This window comes from Sciurus vulgaris (assembly GCF_902686455.1).
Source record: "Sciurus vulgaris genome assembly, chromosome: 4".
NCBI classification, from domain to species: domain Eukaryota; kingdom Metazoa; phylum Chordata; class Mammalia; order Rodentia; family Sciuridae; genus Sciurus; species Sciurus vulgaris.
In genome coordinates this window covers 166,937,798-166,955,030 of record NC_136464.1, presented here as the reverse complement: position 1 = coordinate 166,955,030, position 17,233 = coordinate 166,937,798, and positions in this window count along the sequence as shown.

Below are 17,233 nucleotides of genomic sequence, written 5' to 3'. Positions count from 1 at the left end.
ATAACTCGCAGACATTTGTGAGAATTAAAAAAAATCAAAATAAAAGAGGAGAAAAGTGCAAAAACAGAAATATATTAACAAGCACATGGACACCATGTAATACTCATAATAAATTCTTGATAACCAGAAGTTTGTGTTTCAGCAGTGAGAAATTAGCATAAAAACCTTCAACTGATAATAAAATGGAACAATAACGACAGTGTGCTGTAGTGAAAGTTCTGTGAATGTTGCTTTACCTGCCATAGGGCAGGAAGCAGGTACCTTGTGGATACACTGGAGAAAGGGATGATTCATGGCACATGCAGGATGTAGCAGGATGACGAAACATCTCATCCTTCTACTCAGAGTGGCAATTTAAAGCAGGCATGACTTATTTCTGGGATTTTTCACTAATATTTTCCAAGTGCAATTTACAACAGGTAACTGAAACTGCAGAAATTGAAACTGTGGATAAGGAAAATTACTGTAGCATATACTTGGCACTGTTATTTCTACGACAACTCCACAGACAGGGTGGCTTAACACAAGATATTTTTTAAAATTTTATACTATTTAAATAGTAGTTTTAGACATATTTAGATAGCTTTTAGCGTATTAGTGTTGTGTATGTAAAAGTCTGACTTTTCTAAACTTTTTCTAAATATTGTCATCAATAACTTTCTTTCACAGCACAATGCTTTGTGATATCAAAAAATGTTTATAAAGTAGTGTTTTTTAAAAGACTGCTTCATCTATTTTTTCCAGAATATTCTTCCAAGACATGGATATCCCCGTATTCTATAAATTTGGATGCTGGCACTTTCTCATTTCTGAAATCATCGTTTCATCTTTTTCTCAATAGATCCACATATATCTCAAAGGTATGCACCTTGTGCTTAAGGCACAGGATGTCTCTGACAAATTGATATTCATGTCTTAATGATGATCCTGAGCAATATGTGATCAGCCTTTCATTACTTTAAAATGTCTTTCATCTCTTCTGTGGGATTTATCCAATTCTCCTGTCTTGAGTTTCTTTGCTCAGTATGTAATAGAGCATATTTTTGCACAAATCTTAATAATAAAATATATCAAAGTTTTATCTGCATGTGTGCATCTTCCATGGTTTCCATTAAAATCTTTCTCATGACTTTAAGATAAATTATTATATTGCAATTATTATTCTGAAAATGATTATTTGCTTTAGGAATGTGAAACTATTAATACTACTTTACTTGGCATCTTTCTGCATAAAATGACTTACTATTCAATCCAATTTATAGTGCCACCGATAAGCAGAAATACCATCTGCCATTATTAGTACTCAGGAAGGCGCCTTGCACATTAGTTACCAGTCCCAGAGAAGGACCCTAACACATCATCAATTTATGTTAAATTCCCAAAGCCTGGCAGGGTGTTTGTCCAAGACTGCTGCCTTTGCTCTATAGGGTTCTTGACTGACAGGGGTTCAAAGCAGACCCACTTGCCTAGTAGCCATATCTTTAGCATTTGCATTCTTGGGTCTTGTCCCATGGAATAGAACACTTGCAAAACAATACAGGCAAATAAATTTATTACTTTCAATTCATTGACAACCATCAGAAAGCCAGGATCCATGGCAAGTCAATATCCTTAGGTTCAAGAGGATAATGCAGGGTGGATGGGGTAGTTTTCACATATTCAACTTTACCCCAAAATATCATAAATTTAAGATGCCTCCTGCTTTTAGAGATGTTAAAATATTAGATGTCAAAGGAGTCAAAAATGGACATCAGAAAGGTGAAGAGAAATTCTACTGTTTAGGATACTGAAAGTAGGAGCAGACCATTGTTCACAGGGTAATCAATCACTATATTCCTTCTTGTTGGTATATCTCATGAGAAGCAAGACTGAAAAGTATTTCTGAAAGAGAAGTCAGAATTGTTTAGACAGTCAAAGTGGAGATAAAAATTGCAATTTAGGATTGTCAAAGCAGTTTGGTCTTGAGATCAAAATTCTGGATGTAAGGGAATGCGGAGAAGAATGCTGGCCATTCAATATCTGTTTTCCCCTTCAGAAATTTACTTTATTAAGCTACAAATTACAAGAAGCTTAAAAAAGTTTACTAAGATAGTTAATATATTTAGGAATTTGCTATTAAAAACATGAAACTTATGCTTCAATTTCTAAGAACTACTCACATACATATCAATTGCTATAGTATGTGGTGCATTTATAGTCATGCAACATCATTTTCCACATCCTTCAAAGTCTTTCTTAAGTGTAAGTTGTCTGAACACTACATTCAATATGAAAACACTCCTTTTCCTTTTTGTGCTTTGTTTTCTTAATGGAAATTAGCAATAAACAATATATATTTCACATATTTTATGTTTTTACCTTCCATTCAGCACAGTAATTGTGCTGTGATGCATGGTGTCCTCCTCCCCCCCCCCCAAAATCCATATTCTTCTTGGAAGCTTAGAATGTGACCCTATGGAATATAATTACGGATTCAATTAGTTATGAAAAGGTCATATTGGAGTAACTTGAATTATTATTCCAATGTGATCATGGTTGATATTCATATAAGAGGAGAAGCCAAAACACTGGACTAACATCCTGTGAAGACCAAGGCAGAGATTGGGTTGACATTGTCATTAACCAAGGAATTTTAAGGATTATTGGCATCCAAGGAGAACTAAAAAGCATGAGAAATAATTTCCCTCTAAAACTTCAAGAAATAACATACCCTGCCTATATTGTGATTGCACATATCCGATTTTTAGATCTATAGGCATGTCACAGATAAAAGTGTAAAACCAAAGTTAGGCACAGTAGTAGAGGCCAGTAATAGCAGTGACTTAGGAGGATGCAGGAAGACCACAAATTCCAGATCAGCTTCAGTATTTTAGCCAGAACCTGTCTCAAAATAAAATATAAAAAGAATTGAGAAAAGAATGTAGCTCAATGGTAAAGCATTCTTAAGTTAAATCTCCAGTCCAAAAAAGAAAAAAAAAACAAGACAAAAAAGGAAAGAAAAATGTAAAGCCAAGGAAGTCCTTAACAGCTATGTGATCAGATTAGAGCATATTACTGTTTTCCCCTTGTATCTTTTAATCATTAGAGGTTTTGCCAATATTCAGGTGACATGTATACCTGGGGTACAAATTTGGAAAGGTAGAGACAGTTTTTCTGAAGTAGTGCCATCAACACATTCAAAATCAGTATTTAAAACCTGTGGATTCTACAAAGTATTTAAATAAAAATCAACACATTCTAAAGTCTTCCAAAAATACTAGAAGAGGCGGGAATATGTTAGTCATTCTAGAAGACAGCATTACCCTTATACAAGCAAATAAAAAAAAAAAGGAAAAGAAAAGAAAATTAAACATCATTACATATTTAAACATGCAGAAAAAAATTTTAACAAAATACTAAGTGATAGAATCCTTCAGGGCATGAAGAGAATTATACACCCTAAGTAGTATTTATCCATGATTGCAACACTGGTTCAACATAAGAAAATGAATATAATTTAATATACATTAGTAGTTTGAAGAAAAATGCATAATCATCTTAATGTAGAAAAATCATTTGATAAAATGCAAAAGCACTTTATGATACAAATATTCAAAACATTAAGAATAGATGGAAATCTTTCAACATGATGAAAGGCACTCATGGAAGTCACATAGCTATAGTAATTCAATTATGAAAGCATCAAAGATTTTCACCTAACGTCAGGAACATGACAAGAATGTCCTCTCTTCCGCCCCTTACATTCATCATTGTGTTGGAAGTTCTAGCCAGAGCAATCAGATAAGAAAGAGAAATAAAAGGCATACAAATTGTAAAGGACGAACTTTAAAAAAATTCGTGCATACATGGCATGATCTTATACATGGAAAACTAAATAGAACATTTTAGAAAGTGACTAGAACTAATAAATGAATTTTTAAAAAGTTGTAGAATAAAAGAAACACACAAAAAAGTGAGTTGTGTTTCTATACATCAGTAGATAACAATCAAAAAGGGAAATTAAAGCAATCTTATTCATGATAACATCCAAAAGAATGAAATAGTTAGAAATAAATTTAGGCAAGATTATGAAAGTCATTACACATGAAACTATAAAATATTGGTAATGAAAATTAAAGACCAACATAAATAAAAGGTCATGCTGAGTTCATGGAGTTGAAGACTTATCCTTGTCAAAATGTCAGTACTACACAGATCTACTGATTCAGTGGAATCCTGATCAAAATCCCAGCAGCATTTTCTGCATTTTAATACTTTTTTTGCATAAACAAAACCTCATATTGGAAGGAGCCTGAAAAACCACAGCAATTCTGAACAACTGTTGCATGTTCAAACTTACCCATTTAAAAACTTTCTGCCTAGGTACAGTGTTCAAATCAGTTTGATACTGGCATAAGAATAGACAAGTATAGGTCAACAGAATAGAATTGATAATTCAGAAATAAAACCCTCCCTCCATGACTAATTGTTTTTGAAAAGGGTATCAAATCCATTCTGGGGAAATAATACTCTCTTCAATACATGATCCCTGGATAACTGAATTTCCACCTGAAAAAACTGGATGTTGGACATGTATTATCTTCCATTTAAAAAATAAATCAACTTATCAACTCTAATATAAGGACCAAAACTATAAAAGTCTTAGAGAGAAACATTATGGCTGGGGATTTGCAAATGGTCATTATATATGACACCAAAAAACATGAGCAGCAGTGACAATAGCAACAAATAGATAAATTGGTCATCGCCAAAACCAAACACTTATGCATCACAAGGGACACTATCAAGAAGATGGTGTTCTTGATAATATTGTTTGTGTTCTTGATAATAGTCATTCTAATTGGAGTAAGATGAAATCTTAGACTTGTTTTAATTTGCATTTCTCCAATTACTAGAGATATTGAACACTTTTTCATATATTTATTAATCACCTGTATGTCTTCTTCTGTAAAGTGTCTGTCCAGTTCCTTGGCCCATTTATTGATTGAGTTCTTTGTGTTTTTGGTGTTGAGGGAAATGAGATGAAGGGGGTTATGAAAAATGGTGGAATGAGACAGACATCATTACCCTATGTACATGTGTGATTACAAAAATGGTATGAATCTAGGTCATGTACAACCATAGAAATGAAATGATGTACCCCATTTGTGTACAATGAATCAAAATGCAGTCTGTAAAAAATTTTTAAAAATAATTAAATAAAAAAAAGAAAATGGGAAGATGACCTACAGATGGGAAAAAGTGCTGTGAATTGTATACTTCAGAGAATGTAATATCTAGAATGTATGAAATGACTGCAAATCAACAACATAATAAAACCCTAACTTGAAAAATCAACAAAAGACCAGAATAGACTTCTCTACAAAGAAAATATGCAAAGTTCTAACATGTATAGTAAAAAAAATATATCATTAATCATTAGGGAAACCAAAAGAAAAGTTTTTAAAAAGTCTAACCAAAACCACAATGAAATCCCTTCAAATTTACTATTATCAAACAAACAGAAAATAACAAGTGTTGTCAAGAATGCAGAGAAATTGGAACACTCTTACGTGATTGATGATAATAAAATCATGCAGTTAACAATGGGAAACATTTATGAGACTCATCAAAAAATTAAGCTTAGAATTATCACAGATTCTAGAAATCTCTTTTATAGGCATAAACTGCAAATAATTAAAAACACATATGCAAACAGATACTTTTAGATAAATGTTCACAGCATTGTTTCCGATAGCCAAGAGCTGGAAATGACTCCTATGAAAAGAGGAATTGACAAACAAAATATGATATACAAATACAATGGAATATTTTCCAGTCATGAAAAGGAAAGAGTTTTTGATATATGTTACATCATCATAGACTTTGAGAAACTGAAAACTATGATATGTGAATAAGCCTAACAGTAAGGGACAAATGTTCAATGGCTTTACTTGGACGATTTGTAAAGATAGACTGTCAACTGGGGAGTGCCCTGGGTAGTGGGAGAAGGGAAAGGAGGAGGCATTTTTGCTAGTGAGTGCATAATTTCTGCTTGGGGTGAGGAAAAGGATTGGAAATAATAATGGTGACGGCTGTACAATATTGTGACTGTAATCAATTCTATTGGATTGTAGAGTCAAAAGTGGTTAAGATAGCTAGTTTGTATGTTGTGAATTTCACTTTAATGGGAAAAAAAAGTTTTTAAAAAGTCTAACCTGATGGATATGTTAATTTGCACAACCATAATAATTCATTATATGTTTATCCTACACTATGTTTTATTCTTCAAATATACATAATAAAATTTATTCAACAATAGAAATAAACATCACAAAAGAAGAGGGAGATGATGAATGTAAATGAAGTTTTAAAAGTGCTAATGGCTAATAATTTTCAAAATGAATAAAACACATTGACATAAAGTTCTAGGAACCTTAGTGAAATCCAAACAAGACCTAATAATAATAAAGAAAATTCACCTGGAGTATTGTAATCAAACTTCTGAAAACCATTAAATCTAAAAACCAGTGAAAAGTCCTATTATGCCAAGATAACAGTAACTCTAATAATAGCTTTTTATCAATTATATATATAAAATCCAGAATATTAAAGAATGGCACCATTAAAGAGTCAATACACACTTTTAAAAAATGTATTGCTTAGTATACATACCAAGAAATAATATCTTTCCATAAAATGAGACCAAAATAATAGCACTTTCAAAGAAATTACAGGGTGACAACTGTCTATAATTAAAAATAAACTATAAGGAACACTAAGTTAAATTTCTCAGATTAAAATAAATTTCTCAGATTTCTAAACATTCACAGATGTTAACACAATGAGATATAGACAGGAAAGAAGGTCATTACAAAGAACTGATACACTGGAATATAAAAACAGAGATGAAGAAAATTTTTACGATTTCTATATAACTTATTTTGATTATACCATAATTTATATTAAATACAAATGTACTAAAGACACCAAAACCAGATCAGATAAAAAAATCAAAATAGACATATGATGTTCACATACAACACATCTTATCTATAAGGATATAGATATATTAAAGATAAAGGGTTAAATTATAATGCAAATATTGATCTAAAATATACATAAATAAAAAGTGTAGATATGTGTCCTGCAAAAGTTCATGTTTAGAATTGCGAATGTTCAATCAAAGGTAAAATGATTAGATTATGAGAAAGTCCTAGTCAGTGGATTAATTCACTTATATCAATAAACTGGCCAGGAGCTATAGGCAGAAAGATGTGACTGGAGGAAGTAGATCACTGGGTCATGCTTTGGGGATTTATATTTTGTCCCTGCTGAGCAGAGCTTTCTCTCTGCTTCCTGGTTGCCATGTCCTGACCTGCCATGATATTTCACCTTATCTTTGGCCCAGAGCTATAGAATTGGTGAACCACTAACTGAAACTCTGAAACCATGAGCCAAAATTAACCTTTTCTCCTCTACATTGTTCTTGTTAGGTCTTTTGATCACAGTGAGGAAAAACTGATGAAAAAAAAAATAATCAAAAGTTGCTCTCTATTCCAGAATCTCTCATTACATTTACTAGTTCTCTGCTTTTCTTTTATTCTAACAGTGTTTTAAGCATGTCCCTAATTATGTTTTTCCATTTCCCCTTCACTCTCATTGAAAATCACATCTGAAACATACACAGTAGCTTTGACTATCAACACTGAATTTCAAGACCATTGATCCAAAAGTAGTGCATCCAAACTACGAGAACTACTCTGATAAGATTTTGCTTGTCTCAGAGACTCAGAAGAGCCTGCTTCTGTACACAAATGTTGTCTAATCATGCTCTGTTGGTCGTGTAAGATCAGTGCATAAGAACCTGTCCTAAATCCATACTTTTCCCTCATCAAGATTCCCTGTTACTTACACAAAATGGGAGTTTGGAGAAAATGACAAATGACTCCATCTCTCTTATTTTGGCTATTTCATTTCATTAAATATATGCAGGCTTAAAGAGACTATTTGTCATAAAGACCTAATTTAGTCATTTAATATTAGGTGAGGAGAAATCTAGAAATTAGACCAAGTGTTGAGAACATGAATTCATTTTTCTCTACCCAGATGCTAATGTGCTTCCAGCTCTTCCTGTCTTTTCACCTACCTGCTCTACTTACTGAAAAATAATTTTTAGTCATTTATGTCCATTAGCTAAAGCAATTCATTATGTTGACTTTCATAATTTTAAAATAAAAACTTCTATATATCTTCTAGATTTTCCTAAAATAATGGCAAGTTAATTATTTTTATTTATAAATATATATCCTACTAGTGCTGTTTACAATAAAATTCTTGAATAAAAAGCAGGTAAAATAAAACATTTCATTCACAAATTGTCCCCATGCTAATTCAATTTTATCTGTGCTTAGTGAGTTTGAATTCTTAATGAATAAAATAAATTTATTAGGGATAATGACTATATTTCTAATTAATTGAATAAATGAAATAGAGAAGTAATATTTCAATTTTTGTTATGATAGTCCTCAGTTAGCCTTAAAATATATAAACTGTCAAACATGTTATAAACCATTCCATTGTAAATTGGAAACAAGCAAATGATTCACAGAAAATATTAGGAAATGTATGTTTTCTGCAAGTAACTATAGATTGAGTACACATACAGATAGAAAATGCAAAAATTTCAGGAACTAGAGTTAAAGTTTCAAGGATAGATGAAACAAAGTGTTTTGTATGAAGAAGAGCATTAATAATGCATTCATTTTAATAAATTATCAATTACTGAATGCATATGATCTTTCTCCTGGTTATCATCATGGACTATTGTGCATTCCCAACCAGGAGTTCATTTCCAAAGCCCTTAGTGGTGAAACCCTAAATCTTGTTTTCATCAAAATTCTCCTGAGAATTGAAGATTTAACACTTCTATAAAGTGTAGTCTTTAAAAATTTACATGAATAGTTTTAAATGGATTGTTTTATTAAATTTGAATAATAGAATTCTAATGAAAACTAAGAATGGAAAAAAACATTGACTTAAGAGAAGCATTTGCAATAGTTGTGTCATAACATAAGAATCAATGTAAATCTTACTTTAGAAGTCTCTTTTCTAGGGAAGGTATTATTATTTGAATATGAGGTGTCCCCCTAAAAGCTCCTGTATTAATGCAGGAATGTTCAGAGGAAAAATGATTGGCTTGTGAGCCCTGTAACCCAATCAGTCCCCCTAAGCTGAATGGACTAACTGGGTAGTAACTGTAGGCAGGTAATGGAGGCAGTAAGTGGAGGCTGAATGAAGGAGAAAGGTCACAGGAGGCATACCCTGAAAGAGTACATCTTCTCTGTGGCCCCTTCCCCCTTCCCTCTTTCTCCTTCTGCTTTCTGGCTGATTTATGGGGAGAAACCTCCTTCCACGACACATTTTCCCCATGATGTCTGCCTCACTTGGGCCAGAGAAATGGAGTTAGTCATTCGCAGACCTAGATTGCTGAAACCTTGAGCTTCAAATAAAATTTCCCTCCTTTAAGTTGTTCTTGTGGAGTATTGTGCTCACAGCAATGCAAAAGCTGAAAACTAAGGATTTTCTTCTACCAAGACCAGACAAGGGATTTCTTTATTTATTTTTTTTGCAGTGCTATCACATGTACTAGGCAAACTCTCTGCCACTGAGCTACAGCCCCAGCCCAAGGCCAAGGGTTTCCGAAAGACATTTTCTGATGGACATGTTCTTGCCCTTATATAATTTATTATAATAACAACTAATTAGGTAATTATTTGTTGAATGTTTGTCTTTCACAGGAAACTTCTGGCTTCTGCTTAAGTTAAAGATCAGTTTCCATTATTCATGTTCTAATTCTGGCACTGCTCCTGTGTTTAGACAGACAGACAGACAGACACACACACACACACACATTAAAGGACACCATACCCCCCAGGTCTCCAACAATTACGTCATTACAGATGATGGGGAAAATCTCTTTGTTCAGTATTCACACCAATGAGTTTATGTAATAACGATAAACCGTTTTTAAAAATAATGTAAACATTTATCTTTCCAATGGCCTCCAACAAAAGCACGCTTATTTGGAAACAAATAAGTTTATTAACCGTAATGATCTTTTAGTGTCAACCAGGAGAACACTTATTAAAAGAAAATCACAGCACTGTGTGAAGAATCCCATACTTTTCATTGTCATAAAGGTAGGTCTTTATGAATACAATTAAAAAGTGCTTGTCTTTGTCTACTTAAACATATATGAAACATGTAGGTAATAACATAATGCAATGTTATTCAGGTTATTCAGCTATTAAAATGCTAGATTCTGTTAAAATGCATTAATTAGCATGTTGCATAATAGTAATACCAGAATTGATACATGACATTATTTCTACAAAATATGGATAAGTGTCCTTAAAAAACATCAAAGTCATCAAAATTAAAATTATGGAAAAGATACAAATTTTTTTTAGTTTACAATTTTTATTTTAAAAAACAACACTACCAGACAATATAGTTAATAAATAGAATTTTTTGAAAATAAATTTTGCAGAGCACATGTAATTATTATTTGTAACAACAATGAGGATTTTTTAAAAGTATACTTTTTATAAGGATATTCAAACTGAGAGTTTTCTATAATAAATTAAATTTACATGTATGCTTTTAAGAACAAGGAAGCTATGACTCTGTAAAAATAATTTGAACTACATTTTAGAGATCAACAAACAGATTGAAATGGCTGTGACTTGCCCAATGTCACACATTTAATAATTATGAAGGGTGAAACCACCCTGTTTTTTTTTTTTTTTCTATCATCACACAATGACATATCTTTTCAAATGAATTCTTTAAGAAAAATAGAAATGTTAATATTATAGAACAATCTATACATATTTGAAAATTTACTCATTTTCTTCATAGATTCAACCAAAAAACATTGAGCGTCCACGGTGGGACGGTTCTCGGTGTGATCTTGGAACAACCCAGTTCTCCTTTGGTCACGTGCAGGTGTCCAGAATAAGAGTGCGGTGCCCTGGGAATACAATATACTGAGACAGGGAGTGAGGGGGCAGCCTGGCCTTTGTTCCAGTGCCACCTAGAAACAGGTTTCCTTCAATCACTTTATCCTAGTAATTCTCCTTGATCCTGTTTACTGGGATCTCTCAGGTGCAGTGCAAACGGTGCACCCAAAAATGAGACTCGAACTTCCCTCTGAAGCTCTCCTGAGACTTGACGGACCAGCTGGACTGCTTTGCTGCCTACCTATAAATAACAGTCCCCCTTCATGTACTGGCTATGTGAGTGCTCTATCTCACTGGACTCAGAAAAGGTGCTCTGCCCTTGGGACCATGTCCCCAGTCTTCTGGATATGAACAGAAATTCCTGTCCATACCAGAACTTAGAGCCTGGTATTCCAAACAAAGTCACCACTTGTGAGAGAGTACCTGAGTCAGGCTAACCAGTAAATGATTTTCAAATCATGACCTCAAACGACGATTGAATTTAAAAAACTTAGACATGTCTCAGCACAGTAAACTTATCTGGAATCACATATCTTATCTTACATAATAAAAGAGAAATCCAGCATCTGATAGTAAGATGTTCTCTTGCTATTCTCATTTAGATGAAGAATACCTTTTCAATTACCTGTGTGGGAAAATGCATTATGAAATAGATATTGTTAAGAAAAATTTTCATTTCTATTACTCTTGCTTTTAGTTCTAATTTTTTTTTCCTAAGAACATATATTATCATTTATTTTACAACTACACCTTATTATTTTACATTCCTCTTAGAATTTTATTGACCACTACTTCTTCCTTATACTTTGAAATACAGACTATTTAATGTATTTTCTGACAAAACCAAAAATAATTCTGCATTATAGGTATTTCTTGGAGTAAACTGTTATACATTAAGGGTTAACATAAAAGTGTATTTATTCATAGTTAGTTTTTCTCAGATTTGGAATTCAAAACCCATTCTGTAATAATAAATTAAAATAAGATCCACAAAGTAATTGCCAGGAAAAATAATTGCCTCTGGGCTGAAAATAACTAGATATTAACATTTTAAAAAACTGTATTATTCTCACCAGTACAAGCGGACTGAATCTTTTCAAACTAGATTCACTAGGCACAAGGTCATTTATAATGCTCTACATTGAGTATCCAAAGGGCAATTTTCTGAAATTCTTCCATTTGTTTTAGTCCTTCTAACATAACTGACCCTTTGGAAGACAACTTTTTCCATCTACATGTGAAAAGTGCTGAATATTTCCTTTAGCGATTTAAATTGCTTTTAGCAGGTCAGGTCACCTTATTTAATAGTTTCACATTACTTTATTCAGCTTTCAACTCTTTGAAACACACAAAAAAATGGTTCACTCCAGTTCTCCTTTTCAATGGAAGTTAATATTATATTTGTATGGTTAAAAAATTACTGCCAACTTGTTTCTCTTTCTCACATGTTTTCACTGTTCCATGTACTTGGTTTTAAGTTAAGTCTTGGATGAAATTGTAGAAATTCTGATTTTAAATATGTTTAATGACCAGGTAAGTGCTTGTATTTTTGGCCTGTGTTTTGGTATTCACAGGGATACGTGGGTTAAAATTATTGCTATTTAATTAGTAACATATATTGAACAATGATTAGAGCAACAGTGTCTTGAATATTTTAAAATTTAGAGTCATGAGTTGCTTCCTGAGTTTTCCTTTTATGTGAGTTAAATACTAAGCCTAAATGCTGTTAGGTTTCATTGGGAATTCCTTTGGGAAGTACCACAATCCAAAAATAAATGCATACCTCTAGAGACTCTCAGCCCAGACATTTTCTGAAATCTCCCACTTTGGGGATTATTTGAACCTGGCCTCAAGCACTTGGTTTACTCTCTATTTTCTGTGATCATTACCAACTCTTGTCTGCCAGTCACAAGTCTGTGGAGGGAGAAGATTCTGCTATTAAAACTCTTTTTGTGTGTGTCATATTAGGAAAACAAATGGAAAAGTGATGTAAGGGTGACAAAATAAATATCATTCACAATTTTATATAAATTGTATGCAACATTTTAAACCTTCTAATTCAAACAATTTATACTTTTTATAATAGAAATCTTTAGTTTGTATTAAAGATTTAACAAATCTCTATATGTGTATTTCATATAAATATTAAACATCTTAACTTTTAGAACAGTTTTAGTTCACAGCAAAATTAAGGAAGATCAGAGAGTTCCCTATACCCCTGCCCTTCTGGAAGCACAGCCTCCCTATCAATATCACCCCACAGAGCTGTACCTCTAATACAATTGCTAGCACATTCACACATCATAACCAACCAAACTTTACAGTTGATTTTAGGGATCACTCAATATTATACATTGTGTGTTTGGAAAGGTGTAATAACACATATACACCATTATGATATGAAGCAGAGAAGTTTCACCCCACCCCACACCCTTTGGTAGCCAGTGATCTTTTGCTATCATACGTCTTGTTTAAAAATATGAAAAAAAAGATCAACTAAATTTTAAAATTAACATTAGCTAGGAAATATATAGGACACAAAATCCACAATAACAACAGTGAATGGAATTTTTTTTTTTTTAAACACTAAAAGTCCACAACAGTATAAAGCTGACACAAAGACCAGCTTATAAAGTCATTGGCTGGAAAAATGGCTAGCAGGGAACTAAGGAGAGGCCAGCAACATAGGATGAAAGGAGAAAATGTAATTAGAGAAGACCTAGGAAATTGGTACTAGTATTGTTAAGGAAAAAATAATAGCTGGTTATGATGGTACACAGTGTCTGGAGGCTGAGGGAGGAAGATCTCAAGTTAGAGGCCAGCCTTGGCAACTGAGCAACATTACCTAAAATAAAAAATCAAAACAACTGAGATCTACTCAGTGTTAGAGTGCCCCTGAGTTCAATCCTCAGAAACAAAAGTAAAACAACAACAGCATAATATATATATATATATATATATATAATATATATATATGAAAAAACACTCATAACATTTGTTAAAGAATCATAGGGCAGACCCAACTCAAGGGGTCTACTACAATGGGGTTTTGCAAATGGGGAGAGCAAATGAGAAAATAGGCTCAATTCCTATTACAGCCTGGACAGTTGGGAATTTATAGCCAAGATCTATGGGGATCAGTTGATGGAAAATTACTAAAAGGTACTTCAGTATAAGTGGGGAATTCTAGTTCAGTTGCCCTAAAAGGATTCTTACTGAAGTCAAGTCAGGGTGCTTAAACCTCACCTGTGAGATGGTGGAGGATGAAGAATTCAAGCTAGACTTGAGAATGGCCATTATGGAGATTGGGAGAGTCTCATTAAAATGAATTAGCATGATACACACTAAGACTTAGAAAATGTAGAGGTGTAGAGCCAAAAAGTCAGGGTCTACACAGAAGAGCTCAAGGGAACCAAGAATTTAGTCAAGGAGAGAATCTCTGTTGCTATTCAGAAAGACAGTGAGGAGAGAATTGACCCTTTTGATATCAAAAGGCTAGCTGTCATATGATCATTCAAAATACGTTACATTCTTTTGAAAAGATACAAATATCTAAAAACCATACCCCTCTTTTGTTTACTTGTTTTTTCAGTTATGTGTTATCGGTTTTTCTTTCAAAATTTCAAAATTTCAAAAATTTAGAAATTTTATTATTTGTGAGCACAAATCCCTATAAAAAATCCAATATAAAAGCAATTCCATAAAGGGATTGGGAGTAGACCTTGGGTGTTAATCATATATAAAAGGAAACTTGTAAACCAGATCTGTGAAAAACTGAGGGGAAGAATTAGCCTAGAAAGCAGCTTATGACCTCTCCCCTGCCCAAGGCCTTCATCCAAAATCATATTTCAGACTCTGTGGTTCTTGTCCCTTTTTTCAACAATAATGAAATTATTAAAGAAAAGCAAAAAACTCAAAAAGGCATAGAATATACAGACTGAAAAAGGAACCATTTATTTTTTTAAGAGATTTAGAGGTGCAAAAACATTACAGAGATTTCCCCTTTACCCTTCACTAAAAGTCCCATGATGTACACAAGTTATATAATGTTGAATCAAAAACACATTTGAACTTAGGAAAGGGAAGATTTTATTTGAAAAGAGTATTGTAATAGAGGAGAGCACACTGAATGAAAGATTTACAGGTGTTAGGCAAAAAGGTCTTCTCTTTTCTTCAGAGAAATAAATACAAGCAGAAAGAACTAGGTATGGGAGGCAAAAAGAAAGAATGGTATGTTTGGGTAAAAGATGAGAAAATGTTTACGCAGAAGCCAGTCCTTCTCTCCCTGGCTCTCAGGGGCTGTTTGCTGGCTCAGACTGTGGGTAAACCAATGTCCAGGGCTCTCAACGAGAAGGAAAGCGTCACCAATTCTGGTCAAACAAGCATTTTGCTCTGATTGATCGGGGAGACAAAGCAGCTCGACTAATAACTTGTGAGGCAGAAAATGGAAATATGGAGGGTTTGTCATAATAAATTAAAAGCTCACTTGTTAAGGTCTTATTTAAGTCTAAGAAGGTAAGATTATTCTTTGCAACAAGCTTTGCAGCAAGCCATTTTCCAAAACACAAAATGGCAGTGGTGGGATTCTTGAAACATGTATTTTTTTTTTTCCAAAGTAGCAGGACTAAGATAAATTTTAACATTGTCAATAAGCATATCATAATATGAAAAAAAATGTAACCAATAAGGGGTAGATATTAGCTAAGAATTCTAGTCTGATTTTAAACTTAGGACATACTTAGACACTTTGTCATGGTTATTTTATTCAAATAGGAATTCAAATATGAATTAAGACAATAGCAAAATAGCAATATAATATGACATCATAGTATCATTCATATTTCCTACGAATACTGACCCAGATTCTAAAACTAACATTTTGATAGGCACAATAATAAAAATATCAAAATATCTCTCTTCATAGATCAGATAGACTACTTTTCTTCTAAATGGCAAGATGGTTTCTTTTCTTTAACTTTAGTCATAGTTTGTATCTAATTATCACTGTATCTTATATTTTTTAAATATTTGTTTTTATTGATTTATAGTCACCAGAACATTTTTCATTTCACAAATACCAATACTCAAAGTTTAATTAAAAGCAACCATCCCCAACTAAATGAATCCCTTTTCCCTCCAGCTAACTTTCCTTGGGAGCCTTAACAGGGAAACTTTTCTGAAGTATCCTGGGTAATTGGGGCTGATTAATGTTACCATGCAAGAGACACTTAAATAAGGGCAAAAGGTTATACCCATCATTTTGCTGAACAAAATCATCTTTCTTTCTAGAACTCTGTGTCCTCTGAAAGTAATTGACAAAATATAAAGATATGACTGGCTATTGTTAAAAAATGTGGCATCGCACAGAAGAAAAAGTGTATTCACAGTAAAATTTAACCATACATTTCTTATGATATCAAGTATAGTATCATTTAAAGTTAACCAAAAATAATAAAATGGTATATTTAATTTATATTCATTTTCCAACCCAAATACAGTTAGAAAAAACTGAAGATGCTTTCTTCTTTTTATAATGAGAAAAGTTGAGATCAGTTTCTAAAAGCATTTTTCAGCTTGATGTTCGATATTTGATTCCAATACTATGCCACAGTTTGAACTCTTACAGGACTGGCAAATCTGAAAGTAACAGAGAAAGAAAATGGAAGTAGGGGCAGGACACACAGAGATGGAGGAGGGAGAGTTTTACTTGTTTGGTTCAGGGGACCTTAATTAGGAGTTCAAAGGGTTTGGGTGCCTTGTGTAGGAAGGGCAGGGCAGAGCTCAGCTTTGTGGACTTCTAGTTTATAGCCATGATGGGAGATCTTATGAAAAATATACAAAATTTATTGTGAAAGTAAATGATTATTTGGATAGAGAGAAAAGGAAAACCAACCAATTATAAATTTAAGAGGAAGATGGCACACATGTCCATTCTCGGGAAAGCAGCATGGTATCTATAAATTAACTTTTATAAATACATAGACTTGTTTATAATATATCATATTTAAAATTAACTGTTTTATTTGATCTATATTTTCAGGGCAATATACTACTTATTCATTCAAAGTAAAAAAAAAATAAAAATACGCTACCGTAACTTTCTTAACAGAAAGTTTTTGCTGTTGTTGTTTTAGTGTGGTTTAAAGAAATGTGTTTTGTTGTTATAACTGAGAGTTTAGAAAGGCATTTACTGGTTTCATAACATGTACTTAATAGCAAACATATAAGTG